This window comes from Mirounga angustirostris, unplaced genomic scaffold, assembly GCF_029215605.1.
Source record: "Mirounga angustirostris isolate CCGP_5_RB_7025 unplaced genomic scaffold, mMirAng1.0.hap1 SCAF_4, whole genome shotgun sequence".
Lineage (NCBI taxonomy): Eukaryota > Metazoa > Chordata > Mammalia > Carnivora > Phocidae > Mirounga > Mirounga angustirostris.
Window position 1 is genome coordinate 84,796,521 of NW_026991712.1, and position 27,583 is coordinate 84,824,103.

The 27,583-nt window shown below is 42.1% G+C and overlaps 1 protein-coding gene across 2 annotated transcripts in view; it reads left to right on the forward strand.

The window, feature by feature from the left end:
* The first annotated feature begins 938 nt into the window (after positions 1-938).
* Positions 939-27,583, forward strand: part of LOC135364118 (uncharacterized) — a 67,769-nt gene continuing 41,124 nt past the window's right edge. Inside the window, exon 1 of one of the 2 annotated variants that reach the window (XM_064588383.1) lies at positions 939-1,192. The gene's annotated coding sequence lies outside the window, so the exon portion shown is untranslated. The remainder of the gene's footprint in view (positions 1,193-27,583) is intronic. The other variant, XM_064588379.1, reaches the window with a different exon arrangement.

The window sequence follows — 27,583 nt, forward strand, 5'->3', positions numbered from 1 at the left end:
GCCGCCTGGCAATCAGTAACTTTACATCACACTTCACAGCTCCCAGAGTTTACACTACTTGTTACTACTCTCTTTGCTACTGCTCTCTAGGGTTTCTGGAGAAAAAAAATCCACTTTAAAAATATCCTGGGTACAAGTTGAACCCACAGTTAAAGTTTACTCGCACATTTACACATTTCATGGTTTTATTTTAACTAGTAGCTCAGGTCTATGTTCAATTATGCAGGGAAGCAAGACTGGATCCTTCGGGAACCAGTTTTTCTCTACTATAGAGAAGAAAGGCACCTCACCATTCAACAGAAACCCCCGGGCTGGGTCCACCTACGCTCTTCTCTCCCCACTCCCCCAACCTCAAGCTGATGGGACCTTGCTGTTTCGTTTGTGGCCATTTATTTCACTCTCCCTGGAGCTCAGGCTGCCTCCCAGTGTGTGTCTGTGTGCACACGTGTGTGGCCACTGCTGTTTTTCCAAAGGGCTCACCTCTCTTCTGCCATTTTACCAGGACACGGGAGGCTCTCCCGCTCTCCCGCTCCCTCTCTCTTTCTCTCCCTGCCCCCAACTCAGCCTAGGCTTTTTCCTGTCTCTTAACTCCACCAGTGCAGCAACTAGCTGAGCTGCTTGCGTGAGAGAGAGAGAGAGGAGAGACAGAGAGAGAGAGAGAGAGGAGAGACAGAGAGAGAGAGAGAGAGGAGAGAGAGAGAGAGAGAGTGTGCTCGCGTGTGTGTGTGTGTGTGTGTGTGTCTGCGTGCGCAGCTAGGCCAAGCCTGCAAGCCTGCCTGTCACTGGAGAGTTTTAGTTTGCATTCAGAAGAAAGGAGGAGGGGAGACAAGGGGGGAGGAGGAAAAGGTGGAGGGGGAGGAGTGGGGGGGGCACCGAGAAGGGAGGGAGAATGTCTTGTTTGTGGCTTGTCAGCAATTGCTTGAGACAAGCTTCCATGTGTGAAAGCTACTTGGCATGAATGCCTGGGCCGTACCAAGTGTCACCGCAGCAAGAGGGGGAGTCAGAAGAAAAACAGATCAGACCAGAGCAGACAATAGGCCCCTAAAGTGTTCCCCCTAAGTTGCTTTGATGTTGTCCTAGTGTCTTGATACCAGGAGGCCAGGGATTGCAGGAAAAGGGTCTTTTTTGTCTTCATTCACTTTCCCCCCTCAGTTTCTGAAATGATTCTCCAGAATTTCTCCTCATAAAAAAGGTAAGAGCCCTAACAATTCCTTCTTCTGTGGCAGGCTCGTTCGCCCGTGCCTGGAAGTGGGGGTCTCATTCCTGCGCTGCTCAGGAGGAGCGCTGGGGTCCTGCCGTTGGAGCTCTCGCCTTGCCCCTGCAAGTCTTGCAAGGCGCGCGGGGCTGGGGATGGCCCCTCTTTCTAGGGAACCCCAGTAACACGATCTGTGCCTCTGGGTTGGTGGGGGAGAAGGGGTGGATGGAGAGGGCTGGGAGGAGGGTCTGAGGGTGGAGGTGTGAGGGGAAAAAGAGAGAGAGAGAGGGAGAGAGGAAAAGAGAGGGAAGCCTGAAAGAGGGAGAGAAGGGCAGAGCCCTCGTTCAGAGCAGCCCAGCCTGGAGCCCAAGGAGGCCTTGCAAGCTTGGAGCGGTGGTTCTCAGGCTGAGCAAGGGCCGGCTGGGGCTCTGCTGAGTGCTTGCAGAGACTGCATCGAGCTCCGTGTGTGCGAGGATGTGTGTGCGTGTGCGTGTGTGTGTGTGTGTGTGTGTGTGGACTTCGCCCACACTGCCCTGGCGCGCCTCGTGAAGGGGAGGAACCCCAGTCCTTATCACCCGAGCCCAGACTCCCGAGGCAGAGCAGCAAGGCAGGCGAGGTGGGAGAGCAAGAGAACTCTGCCGCAAGACAATCCAGAAACTTTTCCAGTCTCAGGGATTTCTCTGGTGGTAGATACTGTAAAGGAGCTGTGGGAGAGGGGTTGGGAGGGGGGTGCCTCAGTTTCCCTGTCTGTACAATCCAAAGAGCTGAGAGGGGATGCTGCATGTCTCTGCCTGGGATTTGGTGAAACAGAACAGATCGTCAGGTCTAAAAGGCATGGAGAAATCTTGAAGCTAGAAACACTGTGGAATCACCAAGTAGAAGTGTTATCATTATTCTTGGTCATCATCATCATCATCATCAAACCATCATTAAAGACACCCTGAGACAAAAAAAAAAAAAAAACAACCCAAAACCGGGGAACACAGATCAAGTGTCTGAGCATTTCTAAGGAAACAAAAAGCCTTTTTCCACCTGTTGGCTTCTGTCCTTTTCTCTTGTGTCTTTTTGTTAGATTTATTGGCCGATTTGTACAGAGAATGGGGTGGGAGGGGTTGGGTTTTCCCCTTTCCTCCTCCCTTGTACATATTTTGTTTAAAAGAAGGTCAATGTAAGATGCTTGAGAGAGAAAATGTGCCTCCTGTTATAGTAGTTTATTCAAGACCTTGTGTTTCCTGGTGCTGGCAGGGCTTCTAGACACATCTGTAAACTCTACCTCGGAGGTTAAAGATTTTTATTGTGGCTTTTAGAGATTAAATGAGATTTATTTACAATTGCTGTTTATCAGAGAGTAAATATCTTACTGTGTGTGTGAGGGTAAGAATGTGAAGGCTGTTTACTCACTGGCGGTTTTGTGGATAAAACCTTTTGCTTTTTAAAGTGACATCTTGAGAGGTGGGAATAGAAGGCTAAAATCAGTGCTTAATACTCATCTTTAAATTTTTTTTAAAGAAAAAAAATGTCTGCTTATTTTCTTGAACTGTGGATTTCCTTTCTTCTCTTCTTACACGGCGATTGCTTCAAGGCTTTCAGTTGTAGCTCTCTTTGAATTCTCTGGGGGAATTTCGCTTTCTTACCTAATTCGAGGCTTTCTGTGACTCTGCTAGGTGTCCAAAAAAATCTGCAAAAGTCTAGGAGGCTGTGTCTCCTTCCATTCTACCTGCAAATGTTTATCATACTGACTCCCTGTGAAGCTAGAGATTGAAGCAAGGGGCCAGCCCTGGTGGAGAATATTTATGTTCTTCCCTTCGAGGCCTGGAGAACCTGACTTCTGGGTGTGAGAAAGGATGAAGGAAAGATACTAATTGGCCTGGATCTGGCAAGAATCACCCTCCACACACACACACATATAATGTTTTGTGGGAATAGAACTGAACTTCGTATTTTAAAACTTAATTTTTTCCCCTACTTTTAGGCAGATCTTACCATGGTTTGTCTTTGGCAAGATTTCAGGTTCCGGATATCTTCCTAAAATGTTAGAATTTCAGAACTGCAAGGGACAAGAAAGGTTATTCATCAAGTTCTAAATGAGGACACTGAAGCCCTGGAAAGATCAGCAGTGACCTGAGGGGCTCAGTGAAGCATCTGGACCACACCCTGGGGTTCGGAGTGCCCTGAGGGCTGTCACGCCAGCAACCTTACCTGGCCGCCACACTTGATCTTGTACAGCCCAGCACTTGGGCCTGCCAGAAGGACAGGCAGCTTTTGGAACCTGCTTGCTGTGCCGGACGATAGCAGTACATTCAGCCCTGCTCATGGCACGTGGAGCAAACAGGGCCACCGCGCGTCACAGCGTGAGTGCGCGTGAATTCATTCCTGTGTTCACTTGTTGATTCAAGTAATACTGCGGGGGCATTAACTAGGCACCAGGCACCGTGCTGGGCGCTGAGGACACAGGAAAAACTAAGGCAGACGCGCCCTTGCTCTCAGGGAGCGTGTAGTCTTGGTGGTGTAATCAACATTAACCACATGGTTAAATTGGCAATTATGATAACGATAACTTATACTGAACAGCATGCAGACACTATAATAGGTCAGAGCATAAAGTTGTACAAGTAATTGCCCTAAATTTGTAACTGGACATAAGCTAGCTGTCCTTTTCCCTTGCCTGAGTTCTCCCCCCAGCCAACTCCCATTCCAGTGGAGGCATTCCTATTCCTAGAGCGGCCCAGTGTTTCCAAAGACAGTAAAAAGCACCCCCCTTCTTCACACAATGCAACAGAGACACAAGTAGTATCTATTAACGCTTGTACTCTTAACTAACTCCCCACTCCTTGTGAGTTGGTCCCTGGAGCAGTCATCTCCGTGGTTCACATCAGCTCTAGCCTCTGCACACTGTGAAACTCTACTGGGCGTTGCAAAAGACATGTGGTTAGTGAGGCTCTTGTCTCATTTCACTTACTCCTTAGTTTCCCCAGTTGATATGAAACACTCAGCTGCAGGAAACTCCACCGTTATCACAGTCATCTTGAAATTCCAAAGACAATAGTGTAATGAAATGGCTTTTTCCAATTCCTCCTAACAAGGGCACATGTTTATAAAGGAAACAAAATTTTACAGCCTCTTCATCTTACCATAGTCCCATCTTGGTTGGGTTGTTAAAATCTTACCGGTTTGATCTCCCAAAGTAGGAGCATCCGCCATCCCCATTTTGGTCTTGGGTGGAAAGAACGTATGGTGGAAATGCCTGTCGTTTCCATGCAAGCAGACTGTGTTCACGCTTGTATCACCATTTTCTACATTGTGTGTTTCTCTAGTACTCAGAGGAGGGTTGTCTTCAGTGGTGTCAATCTATCTTTTTTTTTTAGACTAATTTAGTAGTTTAAAAGGAAGACAGACATGCCCACCCACACATAAATCATTGGTTGGGTGCCTATACTTTGGGAACCTACACAAGTCGTGTGATGAGCAAAATACGAGTCATTTCTATGCACCCAACGTTGTTACGCAGTGAAGTACCAGCTGGCCTACGTTGTAGCGACAGCCCTACCCAGAGCTTGCCATCGTCATCTGCATTTGGCACCTGTGGCCACTGCCTTCTCCTGTGAGCCGTATGACTTCATTTGCAAGTATTTGATCACTTCCGACACACTCTGCCCGCCCCGCAATGTGTTACTCACTGGGGCGCTGCCTCTGGGGGAGGTAATCTGAGTCGGCTCCAGCTTCCGAAGAGTAATCTAAAGAGAGGAGTGAGCCAAGTGGGGAGCTAAGATGTGGATAAAACAAGGATCTGGTTGAGGAAGAAATTTAACAGAACTGGGGAGCTAGACAGCGGTGATCAGGTCATCCCTAACTCTAGGGGAGTAAAAATGAAGATTGATCACATTTTAAAAGGTGCATGATGTGGGTTCTGCGTGTGAATAAGAGTGTGAGAGCCCCTAGTCCTGCCGAAGGTTAAAACCAACACAACATGTGGGACATTCTCCAGACTTCTTTATTACAAATACTGCTTTTGCCTGCAGCTCTAGTGAAGGGAATTTGTGTGTGTGTGTGTGTGTGTGTGTCCCAAGAGACATAAATATAAGATGTAAAATGGAAATCTTCTCCATTTCTTTTAAGCCTTGACATTTTAATGCACTTTAAAATATCTGCTCAGTCCTCTCTTATAATAGCCCTGTGAATTAAGTAATACCGTTATCCTTCTGTTATATTTGAGTAAGGTTATGTGACTCACCCAAGGACTCACAAGAAAATAAGGGGCAGGATGGCTTGCTGATTAAATCTCCCTGTTAGGCCAATCTCTTCAAGAGATGAGAAGCAAAGAAGTGAGGCAGTCACCATTGATATTCCAGCCAAATTTACTTCCTTTCTTTAAAGACTTCAGATTTAGAATGTTGATTTAAAAAGAAGAGTCCCCAATTCTAATTGAATCATTACGTGTTTTATACAAGTGCATTGGACCAGCTTCTGGTTTTGGTTTTGCCATTCTGTGACCTAGGACTCCCCATTCTGCTCCTCTGTACCCCTGTAAGAATGAGGGGCTGGGCTACCTCACTTCTGTTTCCTTCCTGTTATTCTGTCTTTCTCTAATTCTGTGAATAGAATGTTCCATGGATCTGGTCTTTTGATCCCCTTATACAAAGCCCAATTTGAGAACTGTGGTTCCCAAAGGGGAGATGTTGTGAGTTTTGTGGATATAATGGCATTCATTCCTATATATCCCAACTATGTTGACATTTTGAAGTGAAAAGCACAATAGGCAAAAGTGGGGTTTTAATTTATGGATTTGAAGAGAATTGGCCAGTCAGCATGCAGGCACATGTGCAAGGGGACTAAAGAACCATTTTCAAAAGAATAGGCTGTTTTGAATGCACATCTTCATGTATAATAAGTATGAATTCAAAATGGATGGGCCCTGGGTACATCTCTTAGCTTCACTGCTCTTACTGCTTTCTCATAGAAATTGTGCTATTCCTTTTTGTACTGTGGGCTTACATATTGTTTTGAGGGTGCAAGGGACCAGTTTAAGCAACTGTAGTGCTGATGATACATGCTATGTGTTAAACACTATGCTTTGGGGGATGACAGGGCTATGACGATCTTTATGATATGCAACTCCTGAAGGATATTGCCGAAGACTTGCTGATATGATGTGTGATATATATATATGTAATATACCTTCAGGATGTGAGTGATAAACTGCTTCTGAAACGTGGCCAGGAGTGAGACAGACAGGTTGGAGAGTGAATGATGTTTTTATTAAGCATGTTTTGTATGAGTAATTCCAAGCACTATTCACTTGAAACTGGTTAAATCTTTGAAAAGATACCATTTTAAAATTGCACGTGGTAGCTCTTAATGTAATTTTCAGAATCCAGAGTAAGATCTTCTACCATGTTTTACTAATATCATCTGGCTTATAGCAAGGGAGACAAATTGAAGGCTGCTTTGAGATTAGCAAACCACTGACTTTCTTTGAATTGGTCTTATTTCTGTCTGCAAAAAAAAAAGTATGTAAGATATAATTACTTTATAACTGGAGGAGGGAATTTGGAAGACCATATATAATAATTTTTTGACTTATACTATTCCTTTATTCTTGGTTGCTTAAAATTCCTGTCATTGGATATCTTGCTTAACTTCATAAAATCCTAAGAAGTAACTACACAAGAGCAATATATTGACTTTATAGATGGGAAAACATGAACAGGTTTGTGAAATGATATACCAGCAAGTTTTTTTGAACATAAGAATATATTCTATAGAAATATGTGAAATGTGATTATTGGTGAGTGCCAAACTTACAGGAAAAGGAAATCATGTTCTATATATGCTATATATTGTTGCTAATCTAACTTTTAATGATCTAAGTAATTATCAAAAGTATTTTTATGTTGTGTGTTAACTATACTAGAATTAAAATAAAAAACTTTTTAAAAAAGTATTTTTATGTTATTCACTTAAAGATTCAAAATGCCTCTAATCAAAAGCTTTGGACAATTCACAGTGCTCACCATAGCACTGCGAATTGTGCAAGACTGTTGAATCACAGATCTGTACCTCTGAAACAAATAATGCAATATATGTTAAGAAAAAAAAAAAGAAGATAGCAGGAGGGGAAGAATGAAGGGGGGGAATCGGAGAGGGAGACAAACCAGGAGAGACAATGGACTCTGAAAAACAAACTGAGGGTTCTAGAGGGGATGGGGGTGGGAGAATGGGTTAGCCTGGTGATGGGTATTAAAGAGGGCACGTTCTGCATGGAGCACTGGGTGTTATGCGCAAACAATGAATCATGGAACACTTCATCTAAAACTAATGATGTAATGTATGGGGATTAACATAATAAAAAAATTCTCAGGAAAAAAAAAGCTTTGAGAACTTTAGTAATTTCCATGAAAACCATAATCATTCTTTTCCTTGAAAAATAAATACACAAACTCAAAATTAACAGTAATGGCAGCTGAAAGAAGCCAAGCCATCATTTGCTCGGAGGAGAAACTTGGGAACCTTGAGGTCGCTTTATCTTGTCTAATACTAGATACACTGGACTTTCTGTTATCATTGGGGCTTGTGTAGTTAGTGTATGGTTGAGGAGAAAAATTTTGCTTAAGGTGTGTGAATAAGGAACTTTTTGAATGTGGGTCAAGGGCATACTTGCCTTTTCTAAAGATGCCTGGATTGGTAGTTTATTGTATAGAAGTCCATGATATACTGGGGTGTTAAAGTCAACCATAGTCTTTTTTTAAAGATTTTATTTTTATTTCTTTATTTGACACACACACACACACACACACACACAGAGGGATCACAAGTAGGCAGAGCGGCAGGCAGAGGGAGAGGGAGAAGCAGGCTTCCCGCAGAGCAGGGAGCCCGATGCGGGGCTCGATCCCAGGACCCTGGGATCATGACCTGAGCTGAAGGCAGACGCTTAACCGACTGAGCCTCCCAGGCGCCCCTAAGTCAACCATAGTCTAAAGAATGCAGGGTTTTAGCATCTGTGCTAATGCCCGGGCTTCTACCTTTGCTTGGACATCCTTCTGTCTCATCTTTTCCAAGCCATCTCCTGCTGCTCCTTCAAGACTTATCCTGGGTATTTCTTCTGGGAAGCTTCTTAGACCCTATCTCTGTTCCTCCACCTCCTGGGCTGGGTGAATGCTTATGTGGCCCTTACCACACGGTGCTGCAATTGGCTGCCTCCTGCTCTGGGCTGTAGCTCCTTCAAGGTTTGGGACCGTCTTTAGTTTTTGTACCCCCACGGCCTAGCACAGGGTGAAACAGAGCAGGTGGTTAATAATTGCTGTCAAGTGAATAAACAGCTCACAATGAAATGTAGCTTATTAAGAAATTTAACTAAATACAAAAAGAATGACAGGTAAAAATCTCAAATTACACAACCTTATGTCCCACGTTAAAAAAGGAAATTTCTTCTGTTAAGATATTCCCCCTTCTCCCCCTTGGCAAAGAGTAAATCCTACATACAAAGTATTTTGAATATCCCTGAGTCTTTCCTTCTCGTATGCTCAGATTTTCTCCCCTAAAACTTCTAAGTCCTCTTTCTCATTCTTGGGCCTTGTGGTTCCTGTATCTAAGAGTGTATTTTTTATGTCAGAGGATCATGGGTGATAAATGAGTGGTGAAGTTTGCGTTGATATTTAGGTAGTGGCTGAATAAGAGAAGTTTCTTCTACCTCAGAAACAGGGAAAATAAAGACATCTTTGAGAGAGTCTGGACTATCAGAGGGTAGGATGGTGAATGCCTGTCTTCAGGAGTCTGCAGCTGTGACCCACCTGAAACAAAGAAGGGGACAATACAATTGAATCTTCATTTTCTAAAAAAGGTTTTAAGTGCTGACCCCTCTAGAAAAGGCCTTCTGGTTGCAAAGAACTGACTCACTGTGGTTTCCTCCAGGAAAGCGGCATTCACTGTGAGGATGCTCACAGATGGAACCTGAAATTAGAACTGGAAGTCTTTCAGGTCCCGAGGTAGCTCTAGGAGCAACCTCTTCTGCTATATCAAACTTGTTCTCTCACTGTGTGTTGCTTTACTTGGGCTCCTTTGGCTACGTGCTGGTTTGGTCTTCTAGCTGGGCTCTGAGTAACCTCTCTCAATCTCAGAGCTTTTGCTTACACCTGGTGCTGCTTCTTTGACTTGCCAAGACTGCCATGTCCAGAACCCTACCCTCTCCACCCTCCTCCCTTTGTTTCCTCTTCATGTCTTCTTTCCTTACATCCTTTCATTTGTAATTTCCCCTGATAATTCCTTCATTCTCTCAGATTTTCCTAATTCAGATACCCAAGAAAGAATCCAATAACCCAACTCCTCTTTTCATTGCCATTCTTCTAGGTCCCTAACCAGCCTTGCCCAAGGGTCAGACATACACCTCGAGCCCAGGGGGTTGTGGGCGGTGGTGGAGGGGTTGTTACTTGGTATAAAACTGGGTTGCCTTTTAGTAGGAACTATGGAAGGGCATCTTCCCTTTCATGTAGGTGGCAACAAATGTATTTGACATATCTAATATAAGTCCATTATGGAAATATAAGAAATTAAGGATAACCAGATTATTAAAAATTAAAATGTTTCATGTTTGACACTTATATAACGGAGATATGAAGACTGTGGGAACAAATAGCAAATTTATAACCAGCAAAGAAATTAGGAGAGGGAAATGTGTTAGATTTAGTTCTTAGATGAGTGACATCATTTCATGCATTTATGAAAAAGCAGGAGTGTATGAATAGTGAAAGTGAGAGTATATTTTCTCAGGTCCCCGGAGGCTGGTTTAAAAAGCAAGCATAATCCCCAAACTGGGGACCAGGATGGGGATAAATAGGAATACTAAGCTTCTTAGGGAGTCTCTGCTTATTCTTCCCGCCTGTATTTTCTTTCTCTGCTTCCTATTCTGTTCTTGATCCCTGTTTAGCTTCTGGAACAGTCTGTCATGAACTAGTGATGTGACCTTGGGCTGGTTATTTATTCTCTCTGAAACTCAATTTACTCATCTGTAAAATAGGGATAATGATTATTATTTCAATAGCTTATTATAAGAATTAAATTAGATGGCATAATATATTTAAAGTGACTGGTACACATTACCTAGGACGTAAGAGGTGCTCAGTCAATTGTAGCAATTATTCTAGCACACAGGAAGGAAGGAAACATTGACTGAACAATGTGTGGGGTAAAATTTTGCTTGCTATATCATGTATTTCATGTAAGAATCCTGCAGGACTTGTATTATTATTTCCACTTTATGAACAAGGCTACAATGTTAGTACTTACTTGAGTATGTGCTAAGTGCAGAACACTGAGTTGAACCCTTTCAGGTGTTGTCTTATTTAAACCAAGCTATGTGCTACTTATGTTTTCATCTCATAGTTAAGGAAACTGAGGTCTAGAGAGTTTAACTTGCCCAAAGCCATACAACTAGTAAGTGACAATCAGAAGTTGTGTGTAAGCCTGTGGGAACTTAGGTCCGGCTCACTCCAAAGTTTTCCCAAGTCACGTAGTGGATGAATGAGAATGTGACTGTATCAAGATCCGGGTCTTGTGCTGGACAGTGCTTTTGTAGTTCACTACCACAGGTCCACGCTGACTGAACGACAGATAGCGGTAGGCACACGTGTGCTCATGCTGCATCTGAATCTGAATGCCATGACTAGACAGACAAGGGCAAATTTTGGAAAGGGTACAAAGAAAAAAATTTTAATAATTACAATACATAAAAAATAGGGGCTCTTAGACCTGATGAAATGATTTAACAAGACATGTTGAATGTCTACTCTGTGTCAGGCAATGAAAAATGAACTTGGCATTGTGGGAATGCAAGGCAAGTAAGGCTGAATTCCTACCTTTAAGGTTCTTTCCTTCTGGTGGAAAGAGATAGATGTTCACACAACTAATAAAGCTCAGAGCAATGGAGCAAAGAACTGGGGTAGTCAAGAGAGAGAACAGTTAATTTGCTGGCAAAGGGAATGGTGGTAGAAGGCACTGGGGAAAGCTTCATGCAGGAGACAACATTTGCAATGGTCTTTGAGGAGACAAACACAGAAGAACAAGAAGCCTTCTGTAGTTTCCTTCTTCTTCATACCAATGGTTTTATTAAGGGGGTTATGAAGTAGCTAGTTATTGTGGTAATAGATAGACAGTTAATAGTATTTTCAAAGATTGGGTTCTTTGACCAAATGTGGAGAAATATCTACCCTTATTAATCATAAGCATATATTTGCATTTTCCTGGCCTGCACTTACATGTGTCTGTATTGAAGGAGCCACAAAATGGAATCCTGTTTTCTATGCATTCTAGGTTGAGGATCTATAATTGCCCAGCAATCCAACAAGAACCTACAAGTCCTTCAAGTGGCCCAATGGTACACCAGCATCAGCTTTTGGTTGTACTGCGTGGTGTTAAGTAGTACTAAGGTACTGGCAAGTGGGTCATTTATCCATTTAAAATCTGGATTGGAGATTTTAGTCTGTGACTGGGGGTTCCCAGTTTTTCTTACATACAATACCAGGTCTTCTGAAAAAAAAAATTGCTTTGTTTTGAGACAGTCCCAATTTAAAACATTCCGCCTTGTCTTCGTAAGTATATTCATGATTGGTATCTATGTGTTCGATTGTTATTTAAGTTGTGAATTAAACTGAGTTTCCATGAGAGGTTACTCATCCTGTTTCAGGAGGCCTGTAGACATCTGCTCACAGATTTTGTCCACTTGAATGATAACGCACAAACTCATCTTTGCGGTGTTAAGTAGAAATCTAGCCAAGATCCCTTGTTTTGGTTTGGTTCTTTGCTTACGTCCCCTTTTTTCCAAACTGTGTTGATGGACATTATGCTCAACCTCCCTTCAACGCCTGGCTCAAATGTCACTTTCCTCACAAAGTCTTTCTCAATTCCTAGAGCCTGAGGAATCTCTCCATCCCCATGGTGTCCGTGTTAACTAGTTCTTTTCTTGGCATGATCATAATAGCTATACATGTTCACTATCACAAATCCCTTAATAGGTGGTGAACAAGAAGGCGGGGCTTTAGGTTCAGTTCACCTGTGGATCCCTCTAAACACCCAACATGGCCCCTTTCCTACAAGTAGTTGGTGCTCAGAGATGTTCACTGAACTAAACTGAATTGAATTCTGGGTTTCATTGGACTGGCTTTGCATATGGTAACATTGATGTCTGAGCTCTGCTTCCTTTTTGGAAAAGAAAGGTTGCTTTAAAAACAAAAGGCTTTTAGCTGATTTAAGGATGAAAGAAACCATGTAATATAAACAGTAATTGTAATTATTATTAATAAACATATTAAAATATCATGAACTGATAGAATTACTTCCATGCTTGCTTTTGCTGGCAGGGTGGGCAGGCCCGCTAAACTAACTGGTCTTTTCCATCTGTAATATCTATGATTCTTTGAAATTTTATGTAGACAAGTGCAAGCTAATGTACACTGGAAGGAACAATTGAAACAGCTCATACTCACTGATGGGCTCTGAATTACTCTACTTGTAAGTGCTCAGGAAAAAGATCTCGGATTCATTGTGGATTGCTCAATGGAGACATCTGCTTGCTGTGCCGAGGCAGGCAGAAGAATGAATGAGATATAATAGGCTGTATTAACTTTGAGAATGGGATAAAGAATGATGCAGAAAATAATATAGTGCACATAATTTGGCATTGACTATTTCTGTAATTACAATAAAACATTTTAATGATATACATTGATGTTACGACTTCACCTTAAAATCAGAATTCGGCATTGGGTCCTTTCATTTCAAAGAAAACAAAGCAGAAATACAAAGGATCTAGAGAAAAACAACAGACTGTCTCTAAGACATGCAAGGGATATAATGAGAAACTGAAAAGACAAGGACATTTTAATTTGGATGGGGGGGAATGACATTGTATAAATTTATTTAAAATTAATGAAAGTTTCAGAAAATTGCTAAAGCTAGCTTCAGATTATCCTTGGTAATGGAGGTCAGAGATAGGCAGGATAATTGAAATCCCTGATAATCTCCAACCCTCATTTCAGCTATTAGTGGCAGCATCCTGTCCTATGAAAAGTTTTAACAAATGAACAAACGCAAGACATTGCAGCTCAGGATTTGTGAACTAAATGACCCATGAGAAAGGCAGCCAGGGGTGTTGGGAAGCTCACAGAGTTTGGAATTAGTTGACCAGAGTTCTAGCCCCCATTCTCTGTCCAACCTTGAGTGATAAGCTTGACTTCTATGAGACCCAGTTCCTTCATCTGTAAGATGGAGATAGTAGTGATATTTATTTTATGGGTTTGTTGAGAGGACAAAATGAACTCATTGGAAGTGGTGGGTGAGCCGCGACGTTTGATACTGAGCACTGGTTTCCCATTTGGCTTGTTGGTCTCAAGGGCAGACATGGCTCCTGGCACCTGGGAGCTTATATCACACCTTCCCTTCTCTTGAACTTTCTACGTTTTATGTTCATGGCAGGAGATTTTAAAAGAGGCATGCTACACTTCATCTCCAGGATCATCCACAGACCGTCCATCCTACCCCCTTGCTCCCAGAAAGACTTAAGATAATTTTGACATGTTTTTATCAATGCATGATCATTTAAAGGTCATCTCCTGTAATTTTCACAACAGCCCTTTGAGGTGTAGATGGCAGTTGTCTTCATTTTCTAGAAGAGGACACTGAGGCACAGACAACTTGCTTAAGGACACATAGTAATGGCTGAATAGAGTCAGACCTGCATTTTCTTGCCTCTGGGTTGATTGACAAAGTCTAGAAAACTGACTTATGTGACTATACTGATCCCTTCCCTGGGGAGTGACTGGCCTTTTCTTAATTCTCTCGAAACTCCTACTCTACCCTTTGGCAAACAATTCAGGACTCACCTCCTCCATGGAGCCTGTCTTAAGCCCTCTCTTCCCCTGAAAGGAGTCATTTTGTCTGCCTTAGTACCCTGTATAGTAGCTTTTAACATACTTTATGTTAACAGTAGAAATCCTTATACCCTATGCAATTAATAGTTGGTGATTTAGTTGAACAAGTTAGCTAAAGCAGGAATCATACAAAACGATGGAATCATTCCTTAAGCTTTTATTTCAACTTAAAACATACCTCAAGTTTTTGATGTAAGGCCAAGGCCTTGCTTGTCTTTTGAGTTTCAAGCCTCCCATTAGAGCTCTGCGTCCTATTTCTCATATAAGCCACACCTCCGAGGTTTTGCAATCATTTTGTCTTTGTTTCTTTAAAATGGAGCAAGATCTTAAAGACATTCTGTGAGGCAATTGGATTTTTCCAGATTTTTTATGATGTTTTACAGGTGGCTCTCCTACACATATATCAATAGCATGTGTTTTTAGTAACTCACCTTAATGTGCCTTTCCCAAACACTCACCTTAGATCTTTGTAGACACAACTTCTCTCTTCTTTATTCACCTTCCTTACTTTAAGTAAGCTTAATTAAATTGTGTAATAACAATGATTATTGTTTTGGGGAACAAACAGTGAATTTGGGGAACAAACACTCTGACTTCCGGTGAGCAGACAACTCCACTGTGGGAATAGCAGAGTGCAGGCATCCTAGAGGAGCCTCCCACTGGCTATGATCACCCTGCATCATGGGCCTTATGTCTTTACATTTACAGGGAGAAGGGAGGCCACAGATTAATCAGTTAAGTGTCGGTCACTTAAGAGAGCTTCTGCTCGGTATGGCTTCTGTTCCATGTCTGGCCTAGAAGACGAATGCCTTGAAGGTCTAGCATTTATCTTTCTAGTTATAGTCCCAGAATCCAGCACAGTGATGGGTATATAGTGATCCCTCAATAAATGTCAACTAATTGGCCGACTAGCCATACCAACAGAAATAAAACTCAACTTTGCCACTGAACATCTGCTGCTGGGAGTACGAAGCAGCAATCAACTGTCCAGAAGTTAGTTTAGGGAGAGAGAGAGGAAGAGCTAGCAAGTGAATTTCTAATATTAATATAAGGTAAAATAATGTGTACCAAACTAATGATGTAGTGAATGGTGATTAACATAACAATAAAAAATAAAAAAATAATGCATACCATTAATATTTAAATGTAGGGCAGCTATAAAGAATTGGATTTTGTGTATACGTAATTAACCTGGGTAACTCAATAACACAAAATAACATTGAGACAAACATGCTTGATGACATTTTATAAAAGACAAGATATGTCCGTAGGAAAAATCCACACTTACCACCACAGTATCTGACTACAAAAACCTCTCTGGTGATTAGGTGCAGGGCCAGCCAGGTCATGAAAAAATTTCCCTTACTGACATATCATTGGAGCATAGGGTTTATTAAATGATTCTTGGGACAAAGTAAAGCATCTTGAATTGAGCACCAGAAGAGGAAAGAAGGCAGATCCGAAGGATATTAAAGTTGACGAAGACATTCTGTGGTAGGTGATTGGTTTGGAAGATGGTGGTAGACTGCTGGTGATGGCAGGGTTGTTCTCTTTCCTAAGATAAAGTAAGCAAAACATTTAGCCTTGTGCTCAATAAATGTTGGAACCAAAATAGACTCAGTAAGCAAAGTTGGAAAATTATAGAAAGTTGGGGCGCCTGGGTGGCTCAGTCGTTAAGCGCCTGCCTTCGGCTCAGGTCATGATCCCGGGGTCCTGGGATCGAGCCCCGCATCGGGTTCCCTGCTCGGCGGGAAGCCTGCTTCTCCCTCTCCCGCTCCCCCTGCTTGTGTTCCCTCTCTCACTGTCTCTCTCTCTCTGTCAAATAAATAAATAAAATATTAAAAAAAAATTATAGAAAGTTCACATGACCACAGGAAATGGGATGATAAAGAATATATATCTTTATACAAATATGTAACTATTTGTATAAAGCATAGAGAGAGAATGTGTGTGTGTGTGTAGAATAGAAATAATGCTCCATAGGATGTAGAACCTTCTCATTAATTTTCCATTGTGAGAATCTGTAGACCAGTTCCAATTATTAATTCTTGAGGACCTCCCTGTTTCTTGAGAGGTTATGAAGCTGTTGTCTAGCAAAAGAAGAAGGGAATTAACATGACATTGAGCACTCCTTGTGTGCCAGTCATTATGCTAAGTATTTAATATATGTTATCATATTCCTTTGAATATAAGTTGCCATTGATTTTTGTAAGACCTGTATTACTTTATGTGCCACTATGAAAGAAAAAAATAACACTCCTAATTAAATTTTACCAACGGTAAAAGGCATCTTGATTTGCGAAATGTGAAAAAATACCCATCTTATCAATGCGATATGGTATCTCATTTAATCCTCCCAACAACCCTTGAAGTAAGTATTATTAATACTGCCAGATGAAGAAAGTGAAGCTCAGAGAAGTCAAGTAATTTGCCTAAAGGCAAATAGCTGGTAAGTGTCAGAGCTGGAATTTGACCCAAATTGGTGTCTCCAAATCCAGTCCCCATCTCATATTCTTGTGCCACTGATTAAAGTCAGTGCTTGCCCCAAAACCCAGATTTTTTAAAATATTTTTTCCAATATTTTATTTATTCATTTGAGAGAGAGAGAGCATGAGCAGGGGGAGAGGCAGGGGGAGAGGGAGAAGCAGACTCCCTGCTGAGCTGGCTTGATCCCAGGACCTGGAGATCACTACCTGAGCCACCCAGGTGCCCTGTGATTTTTTAAAATAAAAAATAAAAACATTATATTCTAAAAGCCTTTACCTTTGGACCTATCTCCCAAAGATGTTTCCTCAGGGGAAACTGTGAGCGACACTGGGGTCAATGATGGCCATGGATTTCTAAGGGTAGAAGGAAAATTTGAGTTCCTCCAGCCAGTCTTCCATCTGGTCCTTGAACCCTTGATGATAAAACTCCCCCAAAGAGCCACGCGGCCTCTGAGAATCACCAGCGGGAGGATCACTTGATCACTCGGGCAGTTGGGTGCACCTGTTGTGAGCACCTAGTCCAGAACCTAGTCCTGGTTCTGTCTGTGGAAATATAGAGTTGGTCTCACTGTCTTAACCCCTTGTGGCCTTTCCCATATCTGAAACAGCTATGAGGGTCCCTCTAAGTCTTCTTTTCTCCAAGTTGAACATTCTGAGTTCTTTATAGGACACGGTCTAGAAATTTTTCTCTCTGGCCACTATACTGAATGCACCTCTGTTTCTCTGCGTTCCTTTTCAGAGAGGCATTCAGAATTGATCATTTTGCTCCACAGGAATAGAGAACGATCACCTCCCTTGCTTTAGGTACTATACTTCTCTTGGTACTACCTGCAAGTACATCTGATTTTTCCAGCACTTCATCAGAGAAATGTAGCCTCTCCTCCCCACTGCGATTTCTCCTTCCTTAGTCTCCTCTCTTCCTCCTTTTTTTTTTTTTTTAAACACATGCTGCTATGTAGGCAACCTGGACTCTTGTGATTTATATGTTGAACTTAAGTTGTCCTGCTTTGGTCACTTTTAAAGTTCATTTTGTTAGAATTGACATTTTGAGCATTTTTTTACTTTGGCTTTTTGTTTGTTTGCATTTGGTGGTCATGACTCCTAATTTTGTAACACCCATAAACGAAAACATTTAAAAATGTTTTCTATAGCTTTCACTAAATCACCATTTGACAAATTGAGCAGGACAGGGCCAAGGACAGAGCCCTTTGGGAAGTCATAGGAAATCATTTTAGTTGTTGAGGTACCAATCCATCACATTTTTCCATTGTGCCCCCCATATGTCTCTATCTTGTCTGGAAGAATATCAGGTGCTTCACATACACCATCCCACATAACCTGGATGGATAATACTGCTCCTCTTTTATAGCTGGGTAAACTGAGCCTCACTGGGGAGGTAACTTGCCTGGGATTGCCTGTTTGCTAGGAGTGGAACTGAGATTTGCACACAGGTTTTCCCATTCCATCCGCTCTGTGTGGCTGTACCCATTGTGAATTACTTTGCTGGGATCCAGAGATGCAAATATTACCTGATTTTCATGAGTTACAGGAGAGCACTTCTGACCTCAAAGAGACAAATATAATAGAAATGCATTCTCTCCCTCCTTCTGGAGAACCACAGGCAAGAGCATGGATACCTCACTCCCTCTCTAGGGATAGGACTTACACCCTCACCTTCCCATGGACCTCTCTTAGAAAAGATATAAAAGTAGTGTTTGAAAAAGATTTCCTGGACCTTCTGGGCAATTTGAGTAATTGGGTCCTGCAGGTGAGGAACTAGGTGCAAAGAAAACAGATTTTAAGATGCTGGTAAAAAACTGTTTACCTAAACTCTTGGTAATAAAGTCACACACACACACGAAACCAGAGTTAGAAAGGCTTGCTTTCACTCCCTTCCTTAGGACATGCTACCAGGACTTCATATTTCAGAATAAATTACTACTGTGAAGTTTAAAAAGGAAAGAAAAACAACATAAATGATACAGGGAATTACCCCTGCTGCTCAAACCACAACTGGTATCCAGCTTGTTGGTAGGCGAGAAGGTGTGTTGGCATGGATGGGATCCACTAGGGGCAGCAGACCAGGGTGAGGTAAGCCATCTGAGGAAGTATCAACTGCCACGTTTCTTTTTCACTGAGAGACAGATCTTTGGTGTATCCCTTAATCTTCCAGGAGGAGTCTTGTTAACTAGTAAGAAGTAATGAAAACAGGTACCATTGTTTCATGAGAGCTTCACGATTCTCAGCCATAATTAATAACAGATGGTTTGCAATGAAACAATGTACTAACAATATGTATAGCTTAAAAAACAACAAGGATGGGGCACCTGAGTGGCTCAGTTGGTTAAGCATCTGCCTTCGGCTCAGCTCATGATCCCAGGGTCCTGGGATCGAGCCCCGCATTGGGCTCCCTGCTCAGCGGAGAGTCTGCTTCTCCCTTTCTCTCTCCCCCTGCTTGCACACAAGCACTTTCTCTCTCAAATAAATAAATAAAATCTTAAAAAAAAATAAAAAACAAGAACATCCAGTTATCACCTTTCATAAAGACAGTCAAAGTCAGTGCATGAGACGAAAGATAGTAGTGAGGAAAGATTGCCTTCTTGCTTCCCCAGCAAATATACCCATTTTCTACATAGAGGTCTTTTCTCCATGAAGTTCATTCAGTACCTCTCGTCCAAAGCAGAGTCACTTAAGTAAATGAACTCACAATTGATTGAGGTAAACCCCAACACACTAATTCAGTCTTTCTGGAATGCTAACACTGCAGTGAAGAATTAGGGAATTAAATGAAACTTTTATCTTTTTTTCTGCAAAGGAACTGCTCAACTCAAAATTAATTGCTAAGGGAAATGGTTCTACATTATTTCCTATAAACCTACCTTGGGGACTGAAGGACTGTGGGTAGTGGGGAGCCCCAGACATGGAATCTATGTCCTAGGGCACTGTTAACACAGTGCATAATTTTCAGCAACTCCCAAGTGACTTTTTCTGACATCCATTCCATGTAAAACAATGGAAGCCTATTTCCATGCTTATTTGTGTTTCCCGGGAGCCCTTAGATGCCATAGTGAAGACGAAAGGGCTAGACCCTTTTTCTTATTCCCTCTTACGATTATTCATAATTTTCTAAAATCATCTCACGGAGCAATGCTGCCTAAAGAGGAATTTTAGGTCTATTTGTCTATTTATTCATTTGTTCATTCATTCATTCAACAAATATTTATTAACCATGTCCTACATGCTATGTTCTCTGCTCGGGACTAACAAGCATAAAAAATGAGTAAGCTTCAGTCATCATCCTCAAGGAACTAATCATTTAGTAGAGGAGTAAGACACATATGCAGATAGCTGTATATAAGAACAGCATAATACATCCTTTAAAAAGGTTCAGAAAATCCTGTGGGAGGTTCACATCTAGTCAGAAAGAACAGGGAAATCATCATGGAGATGATATCATTCGACTCCAGGGATAGAGCAGTATAGATCTCAACAGATGCAACTGGAGGAAACATCCGTTCAGACCCAGGAAACCACATAAATAAAAGCAAGGCATGTTCTGAGAAGAGCAAGTAGACCAGTTTGGCCAAAGCATAAGAGGGAAGTATAGAGAGAGGCGCAGTTCAGGATACATGCTGGAGGATCTCGAACACTGGGTTTGAGAACTGCAATTTCGTTTCGTGGGCAGTGGGGAATCATTGAAAGTTCTCGAGCAGAGAATGATGTAAGCAAATCTTTAGTTTGGGAAGATTTATTTGCTGTGGTATGTGGGGTGGGTTGCAGAAAGGACAGATGAGAGTCCGGAAGACCAGTGAGAGTGCTGCTAAGGTATTTCTGGAGCAAAGGGCTAAGGACTGGAATTGGGGTGATGGCAGTGGAAATGCAAAGAGAGGTTGAGCTTCAGAAACACTAGAGGCAGATTGGCAACAGATTGAACTGGGGTGGGGAGAGAGTCACACATGACAGAGAGCTGGAAAATGGTAACGCTCCTAAGAGAAACTGGGTGCGTGCGCTTGAGCACTTGCACTGATGTGTTTGGGCAAGGGGATGGCAGGATTAGGAGTAATCTTTTTAAAAGGCAAATCAGATCTCATTGTTCCCCTGCTGAAAAATATCCAAATGGCCTTCCACTGCATTTAGAATAAAATCCAGCCTCCTTACCATGGCCCAGTGTAAGCTCCACATGAGCTGGCTCCTGATCTGCTCTAACCTTATCTCTTAGCACTCTCCTCTGCTTCAGTGTTAGTCCTATTGACCACCCTGCTGTCCCTCAGATGCACCACGTTCATTTCTGCCTCAGGGCCTTTGCATTTACTGTACCCTCTGCCCACAACACTGGCCCTTTCTTGGTGGTCAGGTCTCAGCTTAAATGTCATTTCCTCAGAGAAGCCTTTCCTATCCAATCAATTACCATGCCCTTTGCCCACAGCCACTCTTTATCACATCATCCTGCTTTTTATTCTTCACAGCATTTACCATAATCTGAGATGATCTTATTTATTTGTTCCTTTTGTGTATGTCTGTTCCCCTCTACCAAAACCAAGCTCTAAGAGTGTGTCTTGCTCATAGCTGTGGTCTGACTGTTAGAACCATGCCCGGCACGTATGAGGTGTTTCATGAGTCGTTGTCAAGTGAATGAATAAATGAATGTGAATCCATTTTGTGGGGGAGTGTTGGCTTTTTATGCAGGTGTTACATTCAGGTAGAGATGGGCAGCAAGGACTTGGGTATGTGGGGTTAGAGTTCAAGAGAGGGCCATGTGTGACATTTGTCTTATAGGAGATGAAAAGTCAGGACAGGTCAGCTCCTGGGCCATTTTGAGCAAAGGCATCTCTTCACTGCTTCTGCCTCAATCACTGATCCCAAATCTACAGTCTCCAATTTAACCTACAGTGTTTGAGTGAGTGTCTTTTGTCCTCCAGAGATTGTCTACTTGGTAGACTTTAGCAAAAAATGCTACCTTGTCTGAAGTGGTTTTTGAAATTCCTGTCTCAGAATTGCTCAGAGTCTACAGCACCTTAATAATCTTGTAAAATATTAACAACTACCATTCACTAAGCACTTATGCCAGGCACTATACTGGGTATTTTCAGAAACTATCTCACTAAATCCCACTTCAAAACCTTGTAAAGCAGGTAAAAAATTCCGCAGTTTGTGTTGAGGAAACTGAGACCCAGAAACATTAAATCCCATGAGCAATGTTAGATCTGAGGTTCAAATGGAGTCTGAGTGACTCCAAAGCCTGCATGCTTAACTGCTGGTCAGTGTCCTCTGTGATGAGGTACGTGTGGAGGGAGAGGGTTCTGGGAGCATGGGAAGGGGGTGGGAATCTTTCTTTCTTGAATGTGACTGTGTCTTTTTGAAACCAGCCAGGAGCTGTAGAACAGAATCCTGGTTATACCACTCGATAGGTGGGTGAACTCATGGGGAACTTTCTCAGTAATAAAAGCTGCTGAGAATGCTCCTCATAGAATTGTTCTGTCAACTATAATCTATAAAATGCCTGGCACATAGTGGGACTTCATTTCGCACTCCTTTCTTTCTCTTATAAGAGACACAACTAACTCTTGATTCTTTCAGGGTTTGATTATCTAGTTGGCAGAAGATCGAGTCCCTTGCTTTTCCTCAACTTTCTTATTCTTATCCTGTTTATGTAATTTGTTTCCACGTCTGTGGTGAGGTTAGGCAAGAGGTATGATTGGAGGTTGTACTGTCTGAGAAAGGAACTGGAGGAAATGCAGTCTGAAGTGATCTTGGCAAGCATCCGGTCTCAATTTCCTCATCTGTAAAATGAGATAATATTACTTGACTTCTACATCCCAGGGTTCTTGTGAGGATCAAATTACAGCCTGAAAGAACTCTGGAGAGCATAAAACTGTATAGAATTGTAAGATACTGTTATCATTGCCATCATTACAAAATGAGACTCCATCCTTCTTTTTAGAAGGTCTAAAAAAATAATAGCGCTCTGTTTATAAATTGCCTAAATTAAACTCAAGCCTTTCCTTATTCTTCAATTGAAATAATTCCCAAACTACTCCCTTCATCTTTTATCTTTATACTTAAAGTTCTAGCTTCAAATGAAGTTGGTATCTGCCCTATCCAATACGGTAGCTAATATCCACCTGTAGTCATTCACATTTAAATTAATTAAAATGAAATGAAATTTAAAATTCAGTTCTTCAGGGGGTACCTGGGTGGCTCAGTTGGTTAAGTGTCTGCCTTCAGCTCAGGTCATGATCCCAGGTCTGCTTCTCTCTCTCTGCCCCTGCCCCTCCACCTACTCATGCTCTCTTGCATGTTCTCACTCTCTCAAATAAATAAATAAAATAAAATTCAGTTTTTCAATTACACTGGCCTCATTTCAAGTACTCAGCAGCTTCGTGTAGCTAATGGCCACCATATTGGACAGCGCAAATAAAGAACATTTCCATCTTTCCAGGAAGTTCTATTGCACAGCACCATTGCTGATTTTCCTGAGTTCCATTTTTCCATGCTTTCTCTTCACTCTATAGCCACAATAAAATCAAGCTAGTTGTTCTTCAGATGAGGATATTGAAACCTAATATACTTGCCAATACCTATATGCTAGAATATCAAGAATCATAAGAATGTTTGCCATCATCTGTTCCAACTTCCTAATTTTACACATTTTAAGCCCAAAGAGGTGAGATCACTTGCTTGAGCCCATACAACTCTTCAGTGGGTTTCCACTGCTCTTTTTACAGTGTAACTGTGGACACATGAGTAATAGAGGAGGCTGATATTCCTTTTGCAAGGCTGCTAATACCATCCATCTCAGAAGAAAATATGCCTGAGACAGAATTTACAAGTAGCTTGCTGTTGCCATTTGGCATCCTTCTCCTGCCTGGTCAAGTGCTGCTGGTGAGCCCCACTCTGGCATGGGGAGGGTGTGCTGAAAGCTGGAGAACACGCCCTTCCATGCCGCCTCCAAATTGCAAGTGTCCTAGAAAATGGCTGCTTTGAGAACCAGAGTATTCCATGATTCATAATTTGAATAAATTCCCCAGACCAGCTCAGATTCCCTGAGATTGGCTTCACTTCATCTTTGCACTTATTTAAATCACGAAATATTGATCTTTAAGCAAACTGCTAGGGAATTTAGAATGGGGGTTGTTATTCCCCAGGTTATATGCAATATGGATGTAAAATGCTAACTAGTGCTTGGTACATAGTAGGTGACCAATAGATGTTTAATTCCATCCCTCCAGCTCCCCCCATTTCCACCCCCATCCTCTCACCAGCCGTCAGCCCTTTCCTTGGTAACCAACACAACACTTGTAGTTCCCAAATTGCTAGAACCCAAAACTACTGTGTTTTTAATCTTCAGTTAGAGCCTACAATCAAGGACCCAATGTATTAACAGTTTGTAAAGGTCTGGGGAGGGAGCACATATTTTTAAAATTTATCATCAAGACAAAGGATCTTGGTTTCAAGATTTGATTGCAGAACAAATGGTTGATTTCAAGCATTTCTAGAGACAACAGGGTACATTTGAAGTAGGAAGTGTGCCAGAAATTTTGCACTGTGTGGTTGCTCTGTCCCTCCATATATGTATGTGGATTAAGCAATATTGTCAGTAAGTTTAGGAGAATTCTACGCTAGCCTGCTTTTCACAATCATAGATAGCTTATTTCCAAATATTCTAATTGAGTTGACATTTCACACATACTTGGTATATACCTCTGGAAATTTAGGAGGAAAAAAACAAAATGGAACCCATTCATTTATTTTCGAGTCAAGTAAAAGCAAAGAGAAAATACTTCATTTTAAAAAAACAGATATGCTCAACAATTAATGGTACAAAAATCAATATTTTCTTAAAGCATCAAACCTGGAGTGTATTCCCCACCCTCAGTGGGGAATAAAGCCTAACTGTTAGAGGAAAATATGGGTGGAAATAATGAGACCATAATAAGTGAAAGCAAGTAGTGTTCTTGCATAATGAAGCCTAAATCCATTCTTGTCCTAGGACCCCCACCCCCACCCCAATCTCAGGAACCAATCTCTCCTTCCTCCTAATGCAGAGATCCCTTTATCTATTTTGAGGGTGGCATTGCTAGTGACCCAGCAGGTCTGACTGCCTTTCTACTAAGCTACTGGCAATCTATTTCAAATTGTGTTACATTTCAGCTCCAAGAATTGCACTTTCAAATTGCTCTGCAACTCACTTGCACACACAAACACTAGCAAACCCCTTCCGTGCTCCTTGACAAAGCAAGCTGCATCCTCTTAAGAATGGGAGCCCTTGCATATCAAGGGTTATTTTTTATATGCTAACGATCCCACCTACCTCTGTGGCCAATGCCTTATCTTTTTAGATGTCCAAGCTACCCTCTCATCCCAAGAAAGTTCTAGTCACGTTGCTTTTCCCCAACTGGGCTTTGTCAGAACTGAAGTGTTTTAGGGCAAAACTGTAGTCGAACGATCTCATAAGAGATGTAATTCCACAGCCTTCAGAGGCTTTAAAACCTGACAGAGCAAATTCTTCGTAATAAATGCCCTGTTGACCCACACAACACAGAATCCTGGACTTTGTGGCATTGCAAAGTTTCAGAGTCGTGAGGATCCACAAGATGCCATTTGGTTCAACTCTAACAATGCTTAAATCCCTTGTCTCATTAAATTTCATACTTGGGCAATGCTGAACCAGAAAGATTGTTGGGGAGAAAAAAGCAATACCAAACAAGTTTTTTTTCTTTTCTTTTCTTTTTTTTTTTTAAGATTTTATTTATTTATTTGACAGAGAGAGACACAGCAAGAGAGGGAACACAAGCAGGGGGAGTGGGAGAGGGAGAAGCAGGCTTCCCGCGGAGCAGGGAGCCCAATGCAGGGCTCGATCCTAGGACCCTGGGATCATGACCTGAGCCAAAGGCAGACGCTTAACAACTGAGCCACCCAGGCGCCCCCCAAACAAGTTTCTTAGTCATTTCACGTGGATCCAAACAGAACAAATATTAATAGTTTGTGATTTCTTATACCCCTACTTGAGGGGGAGGTTTGTACTTCTTTTTCAAATGTAGGAAAGGATCAGATGAAAAAGGAGGGCAATGTCAGGCGAGTAGTTAGCAATCTTCTCTTACCTGATCCCCTCTTTCCCACAGATCTTCCTAAAAGACATGGTAAATGAAATTATTAGACTTGAGGACATCTTTGGAGAAAGGCCTCCTTCTGTCTAAGCCCAGAGCAGAGGGCAGTCCAAGAGAAAAGGCATTTCTTTATCTGTATTGTTGTGCACGCGCTTACATTTTCCCCATGGCTTTCTTTTTTTTATTCTTAGTCTTTCTTTCCTTCTTTCTTTCTTCCTTTCCTTTTTTTTTTTTTAAGATTTTATTTATTCATTTGATAGAGAGAGAACACATAAGCAGGGGGAGCAGCAGAGGGAGAGGGAGAAGCAGGCTCCCCGCTGAGCAGGGACCCTGACGCGGGGCTCGATCCCAGGACCCTGGGATCATGACCTGGGCCGAAGGCAGACACTTAACCTGGGTGACCCCTCTTGATTTATTTTTAGGTAATCTCTACACCCTTCGTGGGGCTTGAACTCAAACCCCAAGATGAAAAGTTCCATGCTCTACCAACTGAGCCAGCCAGGCGCCCTACCTACCCCATGGCTTTCTTCTCCAACTGTCCTGCCTCCCTCACCATTCTCATCATTCATTTATTTATTCAGTCATTCTCTGAGTACCCACCACTGTGTTAGGTGCTAAGGATCCCTCCCTAGAAATCATAAAATAAATGCCTTCCCTATAGTGATGAATAAACAGTCCGATAGAAAGTGGCAAAAATTATTAATAGGAGCCTGGAGGAGGTGACCACTGGGAAGCTGGGGGAAGCAAGGGAAGGAGAAAATTCTTAGATGGAGCTTTATAGGTCTAAAGGAGTCTTCTGGGCGAACAATTGGGGAAGAGAGGCAAGCTGAGGAAGGGCACCTGGTAGGAGGGAACAGAAAGTGCAAAGTCATGGAGTCTTTTGAGAACCAAGTCTTCTTAGTGAATAATTATTTTCTTGAAAAGGATTTTTTTGGAGAAAGTAGAAGGACATGAGCAAGTGTTTAGTGGAGGAAAGTTCTATCCCATGACAAGGAATTTGAACTTTATCCTATAAGATCATTCTGACAGTACTTTGGAATAGGGCAAGACTGGGGGCAGAGATATTAAGTAGTAGACTGTTGCAGGGAAGCAGGAAAGAGGTGGTGAGGGCTCCTGGCAGGGAGAATGAAGAGAAAGGGGCATATTTAAAACATATTGGAGATAGAGTCTACAAGATAGTGTGGGAGTGAGGAGTGGAAAGAGTCTAGGATGACTCTGGTTTCCGGTTTAGGCACTTGGGTATTAAAGGTGCCACTTTCTTTTTTTTTTTTTTAAGATTTTATTTATTTATTTGAGAGAGAGAGAATGAGAGAGAGCACATGAGAGGGGGGAGGGTCAGAGGGAGAAGCAGACTCCCTGCGAGCAGGGAGCCTGATGCGGGACTCGATCCAGGGACTCTGGGATCATGACCTGAGCCGAACGCAGTCACTTAACCAACTGAGCCACCCAGGCGCCCTAAAGGTGCCACTTTCTGAACAAAAAGAAAAAATAGAAGTTAAAAAAGGAGGATCAGCCACAGGAGATTAGTTCTGTTTCTGTTGAATCTGAAGACTATGGGACATCCTGATAGCAATACCTAGTGGAGCTTGTGATGGGAAAAACCCGGCTAGAGCTCAGCTCATTTCAGCAAACGTTTATTGTGTGCTTTCTGTGTGCCAACTGTTGTGTTCCTCAGGATGCCTGGGCTAGAGATATTGGTCTGAGAGCCATCTGTTTGTTAAGTGGCAATTGAAGTTACAGACAATCACCTAGGAGGAGCACATTGAATAAAAATATAGGTCTTGGGCTGGAACTCTGGGGATCCCCGATCCTTAAGGAAAAGGAAGAGGAAAGCTGAGAAAAAGTAGTGAGTGAGAGAAGTAGAGAGGTGGTATCACG